General features: G+C 41.2%; 1 non-coding gene across 1 annotated transcript; it reads right to left on the bottom strand.

Moving 5' to 3' along the window:
- Window positions 1-9,142: 9,142 nt before the first annotated feature.
- Window positions 9,143-9,248, bottom strand: LOC118485256. The gene has a single exon (XR_004875561.1). It is a non-coding gene; the product is annotated as a small nucleolar RNA R71 (small nucleolar RNA).
- Window positions 9,249-11,237: the final 1,989 nt, after the last annotated feature.

Here is an 11,237-nt window from a genome sequence, read left to right as displayed (position 1 = left end):
TGTCTTGCACTTCTAAAACACTTGCAAATGGTTTTGGGGCATTCCTATGGGCTCTAATGGTATTCTAAAACAAGGGGCCCATGTGTACGGCCAAGATCGAAGCACGCTTTGCGAGGAACGATCCTAACGGTCTTGGTGCTTTGACACTTCATACCTGAGAATACTCGGAAGTTCAATCTTGCGGGGACCCGTTGTAAGTATTCCTTCGTTCTTTTATTGCTTTTCGAGTTCGAAAGTCAAAGTTTGTTTGACTTTCTGCATTGACCAGTTTATGGTCAATGCGAAGTTCGTTTGAACTTTATAACGTGAGCGTAATCACGATGGTTATAGTTCCTAGTAACTATACCTACTGATTACCACGTTATCTAGGCTCAGTGACGAGTCGTAGTTTCGGCCAAAATGCGTTTTCTCGCGTATTTTGTAACCAAACTACTCTAGGGTATTAAAACCGTTTGTTTTAATACCAAACCTGTTTTCTAACATTACTAAACATGTTCTAGCATGTTTAGCTCGTCGCTTTTAGATTTGTGCTTGTTTAGGGTCGTAAAGGTAAGCGATCTAATCAATCGCTTATGCTTACGAACCCGACCCATTTGGTCGATCATTAGGATCCGACCAAACATTTTAGGTGACCATAGTTGCGTAGGGAATAACCTCCCGAGGTTATACCTTATGGTCACGACGTTTAAGTAGTTGTATGATAAGTAGTTCTTGTGCCTTAGGTAAACTACCAAAATACCCTTTTTACGCCAAAATTCATTTAAACATATGTAACATAATTTTTGACACCCAAACTGATTTAGCAACAATATTAAGTATGTTAAGGCATATCTTGCTTGTCATAGGGCTAGTTAGGCGTTTCAAGCGCGTTTTACGCAAACGACGCGTTAAAGTAGCATAAGCTACCTAAGCGGGTCGTAACGGGTCAAAAGCACTTAGGATAGGTTTCGTTTTAGTATGTAGGCTTTGTCAAACCATATTACATAAGTTCCCACACTTATTTGATTTACGAACCCTCGTACTACCCAATCCTCCGATAGGTCCGTTTATTAATATAGATGCCTTTATAGGTGCCGTTTGATTCCGTGATCTTCTAAGCATTGCTTGGTGGTTATCCTACGACTTCTAAGCAATCTCAAGTGAGTACATAGACCCCTCTTTTACTGTTTTTCAAACATTTTGGGGTGAAACACATGTGCCTACTCGTTACTTTCGTGCTTTCTTGTTTTCACATCATATGTTGCTATGTTCTTTAGTACACTTATAGTGCATGATTTCATTACATTGTTTTGCTATGTATGTTAACTTAGCATGCTAGCACATTGATCTACATTACATTACTTTGCTATATATGTTTACATGGCATATTAGCACATTGTTTTACATGACTTTTCTACTTTATCTGTTTACTTAGCATACTTAGTACATTGTTTTCACATAACCTGTTTACATTTGGTATAACATTTGGTTTGCATAAACGGTTCTTTACTACATTCATGAACACCGATCATGCCGCTCGGTAGTAAGTAATGGTACCATAGGACTTGACAAATCCCGTTTCTGACACCCTAGGTTTGTTTGGGTGTAAGGAATGACTGAATCCGTGAACATTTTACTTTGATAACCTTTACTCTAAGGTTATCCTGCTGTCTCAAGGCTTGAATGTAATGCGTTATCTTACTACATAAATGTTTGTATCAATAAAACAAGTTTTTACTTGGCAAAACATAACTTTTTGATTTATTCAAAATACTTTGTTTTGTTCCTTTTTACTTATGGTTAAGTATTCTCATTTTGTTACTTACCATACATAAATTTTGTTTACACATAACTACATGACTACATTTTGGGTTTTAAACATTGACAATGGTTTAGACAAGAACATTTGATGATTGGTTTGAACATGAACTATATGCTTTGGTGGTTTGTTTAAGTGACTTAAGTAACGATATGTGTGTAGTATGCTACAAGCATGGTGGATACGCCGCTGGTACTTCCTATATATAAGTGCTCGTGTTGTATTACATTTCATAGCGTTATTTAAATCATTTAGTTTGGACTTATACATTCTTACACAAATAATACATTTTTCACAAGACTTCGTTTTACAAGAACAACTTACTTTATACAACTTATTTTACTTGGTTATTCTTTAACCATACATAATTCTTTTATTTATACATATCATCAAATTTTATCACTTTTCAAAGGATTTACAAAACAAAACATTTTACAAGGTTCATGACTAACTTTTATTAAACACTTTTCTTAAACTTATAAGTCATGAATCCTATTTTCACAAAACCTATGTTACTCACAGGCATTTTTATGCTGACGTACCTATTTTCACATGTGTTTTAGGAGCTAATGCATAGGATGATCGTGACACGCTAGGGTGGACTTGGGCCTTAGTGACATAAAACAGAACTAGACTTAGTTTAATTACGTTATGTACTCTTTATTTCTGTAGTTTTAAGACAATGTAACTTGTTGGTTCTTGTTTGAAACAATGTATTCCACCCCTGGGTGATGAATAAAATAATATTTTAATTACCTTGGTTGTGGAACAATAATTCTGTTACAACACTCCCCGATGTTTCCGCCACGATTTGATGTTTTACGTGGTCGGGGTGTGACAGAAGAGTTGGTATCAGAGCCAATGGTTATAGGGAATTAGGTTATTAGTAATGCTTTGACCTAGACTATAACCTTTCTAGGACCCCAACACAAGTTGTCTTGTGTTTAGATTTTAAAACATGCACTTCACCTATCCTTAGGTGATCATCAAAACAAGAACCTAGATTTCTAAAGCGATTTTTGAAAAAACAATCCTCTATTTTTCAAATGATTTATTTTATTGTTTTGAACCCCTTTTGACTTTTCAAATTGATTTTGGAAATTTATCATTTGCTTTAATGATTCTTTTTGCCTTGTGCCTTCCAATGTTTTCAAAATCTCGTCGAAGTTTTGGGTTCCAAATAGTGTGAACACGTGCAAACTGGAAGGGTGAATGCCTGTACCCCGGGTTTTCTGTCTAAGGCTAGAGTGTTCGTACAAATCCACATAATCATACCAGTCACTCTTACCTGGGAACTCTTGGGGTGAGTGTTCACTTATAGGCGAGCATGTCTTCGCTAAGCATTATTTATGGACCCATTTACTTTGATTAGTCACTGTGTGTCATTTGTTGGCTTTGTGATACGAACGAATGACCACCATCCTTGCTTTGTTGATTTTGTTTCATCTCGTTCTTTTCATCTAATCATCTCACTCGTTTCCTCTCATGTTTCCTCTTTTTAGCATGCCTCCTCGACGCGAAAATCAGCTACCGAATGCCGAACTGGCAGAAATCATCGCACAGCATATGGCTGCTGCGTTCCCGAATCTTATTGCTCAGTTTAACCAAGCCAACATCAATCAGAACGCTCCTTGTAACTTCAAGAGCTTTAATTCGGCTAAACCACTCAAGTTCAGTGGTACTGAGGGGGCAACTGGGCTCCTTCAATGGTTTGAGAGCATTGAGAATACTTTTCGTCATGTTCAGTGTCCCGATAATCGCAAGGTCGAGTTTGCTTCTAGTGTTTTTCAAAAGAGGGCGTTGACATGGTGGAACGGGGTTATGAGAGATCGTGGTGCTGAAGTCGCTTTAGCACAAACATGGGCTGAGTTAAGGACTCTCATGATGAGTGAGTTCTGTCCTCGTCATGAATTGCGAGCGCTGGAAAGGGAGTTTGATGATCTAAAACAGTTTAGTGGTGAGCACCGGGCGTATACTGACAGGTTCGAAGAGTTGAGTTTGTTATGCCCAACGATGGTTACCCCACTTGACAAGGCTATCGAGAGATACATTGATGGTCTACCTGACTCTGTGCAAGACATAGTTACTGGTAGTAAACCTACCACTGTTCGTCAGGCAATCGAACTATCTGCAACGTTGACCGAATCTCAGATTCGAAGGGGTAAGTTGCATAGAAAGGGTGACACGAAGGGTAAGAAGCAGGATTCTGACAAGAAGGATAGCAAGAAAGGTAAGAAGGGGAGTGATGCGGGTTCTTCGAAGGGTTCGAGGAAGCGGAAGGCTTCCCAGAACTATGTCGTTACTACTCAGGCTCAAGCTGCTCAAAATCAGCCTGCGCAACCTTTCGCCAAGAAACCGTACTTTGGCAATGCACCTCTGTGCAACAAGTGTAACGGACATCATCAACCACACCACCAGTGCCGTCAATGCACCAACTGCGGAAGATCTGGTCATCTCGCTGCTGCATGCCGCATTCCTGTCAATCAGAATCGGGCAGCTCAAAACCCGGCCCAACAGGTTGCCCAGCCTCTTGCTCAGCAACAAGGTCAAGCAGCGCGACCTCACTTCCCACCAGGTTCTTGCTACAACTGTGGGGATCTGACCCACTATCGAAACTAGTGCCCAAGATTGATCAATGCAGTTCAGAACCAGGGTCCAGCTCGAGGTCGAGTTTTTAATATGAATGCTGCTGAGGCACAGGCAGACAATGAAGTGGTAAACGGTACGTTCCTTGTTAATAATCAACCTGCGTCTGTTCTTTTTTATTCATGGGCCGATAAGAGTTTTGTGTCGTTATCTTTTGAGCCTTTGCTTCGCGTGTCTAGAACGAAACTAGGTAAGCCCTTGACTGTTGAAGTTGCGAATGGTGAACCCGTTGTTCTTGATTCTGTTCTTCGCAACTGTCAATTGAACCTTAGCAACCATCTCTTTCCCATTGACCTCACCCCTATGCATCTTGGAAGCTTCGACATTATTGTGGGTATGGATTGGTTAGCCAAGCATCGCGCAGAGGTAGTTTGTTTCGAGAAGATCGTTCGTGTGCCGCTCCCGTCAGGTGAGATCCTACAGGTTCGAGGTGAGAAACCTGTTAGTAGCCTCAAGCTTATGTCTTGTTTTCAAGCTCGGAAGTATCTGCGAAAGAACTATGTGGCCTTCTTGGCACATGTTACGGCAGATAAAGACCAAGGTAAGCCTATTCAAGATATCCCTGTTGTTCGGGATTATCAGGAGCTGTTTCCTGAAGAATTACCTGGACTACCTCCAGCACGCCAAGTCGAGTTTCGTATTGATCTTGTACCTGGTGCAAATCCTATTGCCAGAGCTCCATATCGTCTTGCACCATCTGAGATGCAAGAGCTATCTAAGCAGCTTCAGGAGCTTTCTAACAAAGGTTTTATCCGTCCTAGCTTTTCTCCTTGGGGTGCTCCCATTCTTTTTGTCAAGAAGAAGGATGGATCCTTCAGAATGTGTATCGATTATCGTGAGCTGAATAAGCTTACCATCAAGAATCGATATCCCCTACCTCGCATTGATGACCTCTTTGACCAGTTACAGGGTGCTACTTGCTTTTCGAAGATTGATCTTCGTTCTGGGTATCATCAACTTCGTGTGCATGAAGAGGATATTCCCAAAACAGCATTTCGCACTCGATATGAGCATTATGAGTTCACAGTCATGCCATTCGGTTTGACCAATGCTCCTGCTGTTTTCATGGACTTAATGAATAGGGTCTGCAAGCCTTATTTGGATAAGTTCATCATCGTTTTCATCGATGACATCTTGATTTACTCTAAGACGCAAGCTGATCACGAGCAACATCTTCGTCTTACTCTGGAACTCCTAAAGAAAGAGCAACTTTTTGCCAAATTCTCCAAGTGCGAATTTTGGCTTAAGGAAGTTCAATTTTTGGGACATATTGTCAACGAACAAGGTATTCATGTAGATCCCTCCAAGATCAGTGCGATTAAGGATTGGGATACGCCAACTACTCCTACTGAGGTTCGTTCTTTCCTTGGTATTGCGGGTTATTACTGCCGCTTCATTGAAAACTTCTCGAAGATTGCAGTTCCTCTAACTGCTCTAACTCAGAAGAACAAACCCTTTGAATGGGGTTATAAGCAAGAAGAAGCGTTTCAGACCTTGAAGCAGAAGCTTTATGATGCATGACGGGTGGTCCGTAGGACAACCCTTAAGTGGTTTAAAAAGATTAAAATTCCATGCTTTACTTGGTTATTTGCTTGAACTTAGTAACTACGAGTGTTCGTGTGTTTTGCAGGTAAATCGCTTAATTCGGTTAAATTGAAACGCATAGGCTACGGTTGGAAATTAAATGGCATCTACGAAATATTGGGCCTTCATGACTAGGAATAGTGGGCAGCCACCATCACGAAATTATGGCAGAAATTATAAATTATTAGTGGGCTCTTATTCTTCTTGGGCTGGACTCACGAACATGGGCAACACAACACACATGAGGTTATTAAAGAAAGTAAATAACATCATGGTTTGGGGGTGGCAGACATCACACGTGAAGCATTGAGAGCAGCCGCCATTTCTTTTAGAGACCATCTACAACAACTACCATTCATACATACATGTGAGCTGACATACGCACATGATTGTTTTGAGGGGCAGCTAATTTCTTTGGAGAGCATCACCAAAGTCAACAACAAAAGGGCAACATTAATTGGACCGCACATGTGAGGACAAAAGAAGTCACGTGGATTTCTTGGGCGGCAGTCTAAGAGGATTGGGCCGCACATCTTATGATCATCAATATTGGGAATGGGCCGCACATGGGACTTGGTGGATAGGGCCGCCACACACATTTGATGGGACATAACATCACGTGTAGCATAGGGCTTTGAGAAAGTTTACAAAATCAACATCCATTTTTAATAGCACATGGATTTCTGGATTGGACCGATTATAGATTGGGTGGTTGGTTTGAGTTGGGCGGCACATGTTGGACAAATGGGAGGTAGCCACCATAGAAGACACACGAATACAAGGCAAAAGAAAGTCAACAACATGCAGGTTGTCACCGTAAATTACGGTTCCACCGTAATTTACGGTGGACCTGAAATTGGCCACTTGCTCACCGTAACACAGTTTGTTTGCACCGTAAAAGAATCATGTCCACCATAATTTACGGTGGAGCCGTAAATTACGGTGACGGCTGCGAGAAAATATGTAACTGCCATCTTATATTCGGTTTTTGGGTGTCTTTTGGTATGATTCTCATCATTGACGGTTCTTGGACATTTTGGGGGCGATTTTGGAGCACTAGCTCGCTTTGTGAACATTTCCAATCATTCGGTTTGTGTTTTTAATTTGTATGAACATTAGATTGATGTTGATGATGATTCACCGAGCCATGTCCGGCTAAACTCTTCGGTGATCATCCTAGGTGAATGTTTCTAAGACTTTTGTGTGTTTAATTTCTGCATTTCTAGAATGATATCTTGCGTTGCTTGAATGTCATGGTGTATGTTTGATTGTTTGTAGTGTGTTAATCCATATTGCAATTTCTAGTCTTGATCGTACGTTCTTGGTGCCGTTGGCAACCGAGATATCACGGGAAGGGTTAGGGTTGGTTATTGGTTAATAGGTCATCGGGAAACAACCTCGCATTATTTAATCCGAGTACTTTGTCCCCTTTTATCACTTCAATCACACATACATGAGTTATGTCTATGTAACTCTTTCTAGTGAAATTGCACACAACTGTTTAAAGAAACTGAAACCTAGGGTGATCATTGTTTTCTCCTAATTGTTTACAACCAACTTTGATTTGATTTAGTTCTTAAATTAGTTTTCTAAAACAACAATCCATAATCTTGAATTTTAATTTTCTGCAATTTAGTTTAATTTTAGTTTAATTACAAAGCTATACAATCAACACATTTTCCACATACTCCCTGAGTTCGATACCCTACTACCGCTAACTACAGTTGTTTAGGGATTAAATTTGCGTGACCCACGACATCACGTCAAATTTTGGCGCCGTTGCCGGGGAGTAGTGCGCAACGTGTGTTAATTTCATAGTTTTGTTTGTTATTTTCGGGTTTACGCTGGTTGTGTTTAGTGTGCAGGTACTTCAGGTGTATGCATACTAGAGGCTTTCACAGGTCATCACCGTTATCGTTTGATCCGGAAATTGAAAGAACGCTACGACAAAACCGAGTTTTAGTGCGAGAAAACAAAATCATTGGTTCACCCACTTCACCCATTACACCGAGAAACATCATGGCTGATTCTCAGATTCCACCTACAACCAGTCAAACAACCTCATCCTTTATACCTACTTCCACCCAACCATCACCAAACACTACATTACCTAATACCACTGCTGGATTTACACCAACCAATTCCACTCAGCCAATCACCACTCAAACTGAGCCTATCATCACTTATGATCCATCCACCACAATCCCACCATTATCTCACTTCTTTCCCCCAACTACGGGTCAATCATCATCTACCTTCACAATTGCACCCAATTCAACTGTTGTGCATACTACTTCATCTTTTAGACCACAACAACAACAGTCGGGTTTTCAGTATTCGACCATCCCATTTGGGCAAACTTCAGGAATTCAAGGGGGTGGTTATGATGAGGGATTCGAAGACTTTGAGGGGTATGAAGATGATGGGTACGGTTATGGAGATTATGGTGATCAAGGGGATTTTGGGTATGTTCAAAGTCAATCTCAAGGGATGGCGAGTGTTGGTGGAATGCAACAACAACAACTTATACCGCAACACATTCGGCCAAGACCACAAGGACCAACAATCCAACAACCTATTCCATTGCAACAAGTTAGGCCACAACATGTATACCCACAATTTCAAAGGCCAAATCAATACCCACCGATGCCCCAACAACCAATTGCACCACAAGGGCCTATACCAAGACCAATGGGTCCTATTCGTCCAAGGGGTCGATTGGGTGTTCCAAGAAGGCATCTTAGGGAACAAGCAAGGGGAATAGAGGCACATTTCAGGCCAATCATTACTCAAACCCTTCACCGGTGGTTATCCCTCACAACAACCAAGGGAGAACTTTTGAAGTAAGAACAAACTCGTTGCAAAGTTTACCGAAGTACAAAGGGTTAGCAACGGAGGAGCCGTATTTCCATCTAGAGGCCTATGACTCAATTTGCAACACTTTTGGGAGTCAAGGTTTTTCGGCTGATGAAGTCAAGTTAGTCTTATTTCAGTTTTCTTTGGAGGATAAGGCAAAGAAGTGGTTCTACACTTTGCCTTCGGCATCAATATATACATGGGGGGAGATGCAACAAACCTTTTTGGATGAATTCTACACCGCCCAAAAGACCAATGATGCGCGGAAGGGATTGAGAAGCTTTCAACAACAACACGGTGAGATGTTCCATGAGGCGTTTGAGCGTTTTAACATGATGATTAAAAACTGCCCTCATCATGGAATTGAGTTATGGGAGTTGATGAACGCCTTTCATGAGGGGTTGAGTGCCGAAGACGCACGTGATCTAATGTCTATCACCGGAGGGACGTTTGGAACGAATTATGAGAATGAAGATTGGGAGTTTTTGGAAAGTATGGCAACTACATCAAAAAGGAAGGCCCAAGCTTCAAGGAGAGCCCGACCAACCACTAACCGACCACAAGTGCACGCCATAGATGATGGTAATGTTCAAACCACTAACCAAATATATAATGTGTGTGCTTTGTGTAATGAAATAGGTCATGCGGCTGAAAATTGCCAAGGAATGTTGGAAGGGAAATACGAGGAAGTCAATGCGGTTCAAGGTCAAGGTCAAGGAGGAGGTGGTAGGAATTACAACAACATGAATTCCAACACCTACCACCCCGGATTGAGAAACCATCCGAACTTTAGATATGGGAACCCGTCAAATCAAGCTAACCCGAATTTCCAAGGAAACCAAGGATTTCAAAGGCAATATCAAACGGGTCAAAGCTCTTCGGGTGGAAATGAGATGATGGAGATGTTGAAGGCGATGCAAAGTGAAATGCAACGAATGAACCAACGTGATGAGGTTCGGATGCAAAAGGACGAGGTTCGTGACAAAAGCATCCAATCGTTGACCACTCAAATGGGTCAACTTGCAAGTGACGTGGCGATGTTAAAGAAAGCAAAAGGCCAGCTACCGAGTGATACGGTGCCAAATCCCAAGAACATAAAAAGCATTAACATCAATGTGGTAAGCACCGTTCCTAGTACCGAATTTAATGAAAAATGTCTAACATCTTCTTGTCAAGTGAATGCAGGTTTGGAAAAAGATGCCGAAGTTGAGAATGATAAAGAGTGTGAAGCGCCAATCGTGCCTATCCGTGTGGGAAAATTAAAAATCCCTCACGCATTGTTGGACTACGGGGCAAGCATGAGTGTGCTACCAAGTGATTTATACGATATGTACGACTTTGGTCCACTTGAAGGTATAGACACCATGGTGAGCTTGGCGGATGGAAGTTGGAGGCGTCCACGGGGAATGGTAAGGAATGTTAAGATTCAGTTGGGAGAATTTGAATACCCGGTGGATTTTCTAGTTTTGGACTATGCTTCTACCAACATGGCATCACAACAAAGGGTGATTTTAGGTCGACCGTTTCTCTATACGGCAAATGCTCAAATTGATTGTAGAGAAGGAATTATTACCGTGACCGAAAGGAACCGTAAGTTGTCATTTGATGTTCAGACTAAGATGATTAGTTATGATTTTGTTGTGGCGAAGGATAGCGGGTTTAGTGAAAAGGTGTTACCACGAATGAGAAAAAAACATCCACCGGACCGTGAAGAAACACCTATGGGTTCAAGCAGGAGCATATTTGATTACCCACCGAGTCAAAATGAGACAGATGCATTTTGCCTAAAGACAAGCTACAGTGGGGGAGGTGATAGGAACCGATTCTTTGAGCCACCATAAATGGGGGTGGCACGGTCTGGCTGAAGACGCGAAACTTAGCGCTGCTCGGGAGGCAACCCGAGGTTTTTCACTGACATTGTTATTTCTTTAGTTTTCTTTGTTTCAGGGCCGTGGCAACACTCAAGTGTGGGGAAGATGTGCGGATACTTGTGTAAAGGTGGTGAAAGGAAATTGGATCATTTTACAATATCTGTTGTGCCAAACTTTACCAGGTCAATGTACTTTTTCCTTAGACTTGTTTTGTTCTTTAGCTTTGAAATATTGTTAGTTTGTTAGTTGCTTTTGTTTAAAAAAAAAAAAATCCAAAAAGAAATTTGGGGTTTGAGAGTTTAAGCTTTTGTTGATGTTGAAAAGGTTTTTAGTGATCAAAACCTCTCAAAACCATACATTAGGGTCAATGTATCCCAAGTGTGGGGATGGGGGAAATTTTTAAGAGTTTAAAAAAAATTGTAAATCCGAGCGAAAATTGTTAAAATTTGAAAACTTGATATTATACCATTTGACACACCGAC

This window comes from Helianthus annuus, chromosome 12 (assembly GCF_002127325.2).
Source record: "Helianthus annuus cultivar XRQ/B chromosome 12, HanXRQr2.0-SUNRISE, whole genome shotgun sequence".
NCBI classification, from domain to species: domain Eukaryota; kingdom Viridiplantae; phylum Streptophyta; class Magnoliopsida; order Asterales; family Asteraceae; genus Helianthus; species Helianthus annuus.
Note: the sequence above shows the minus strand (reverse complement) of the source record. Positions and strands in the feature narration are given on the sequence as shown.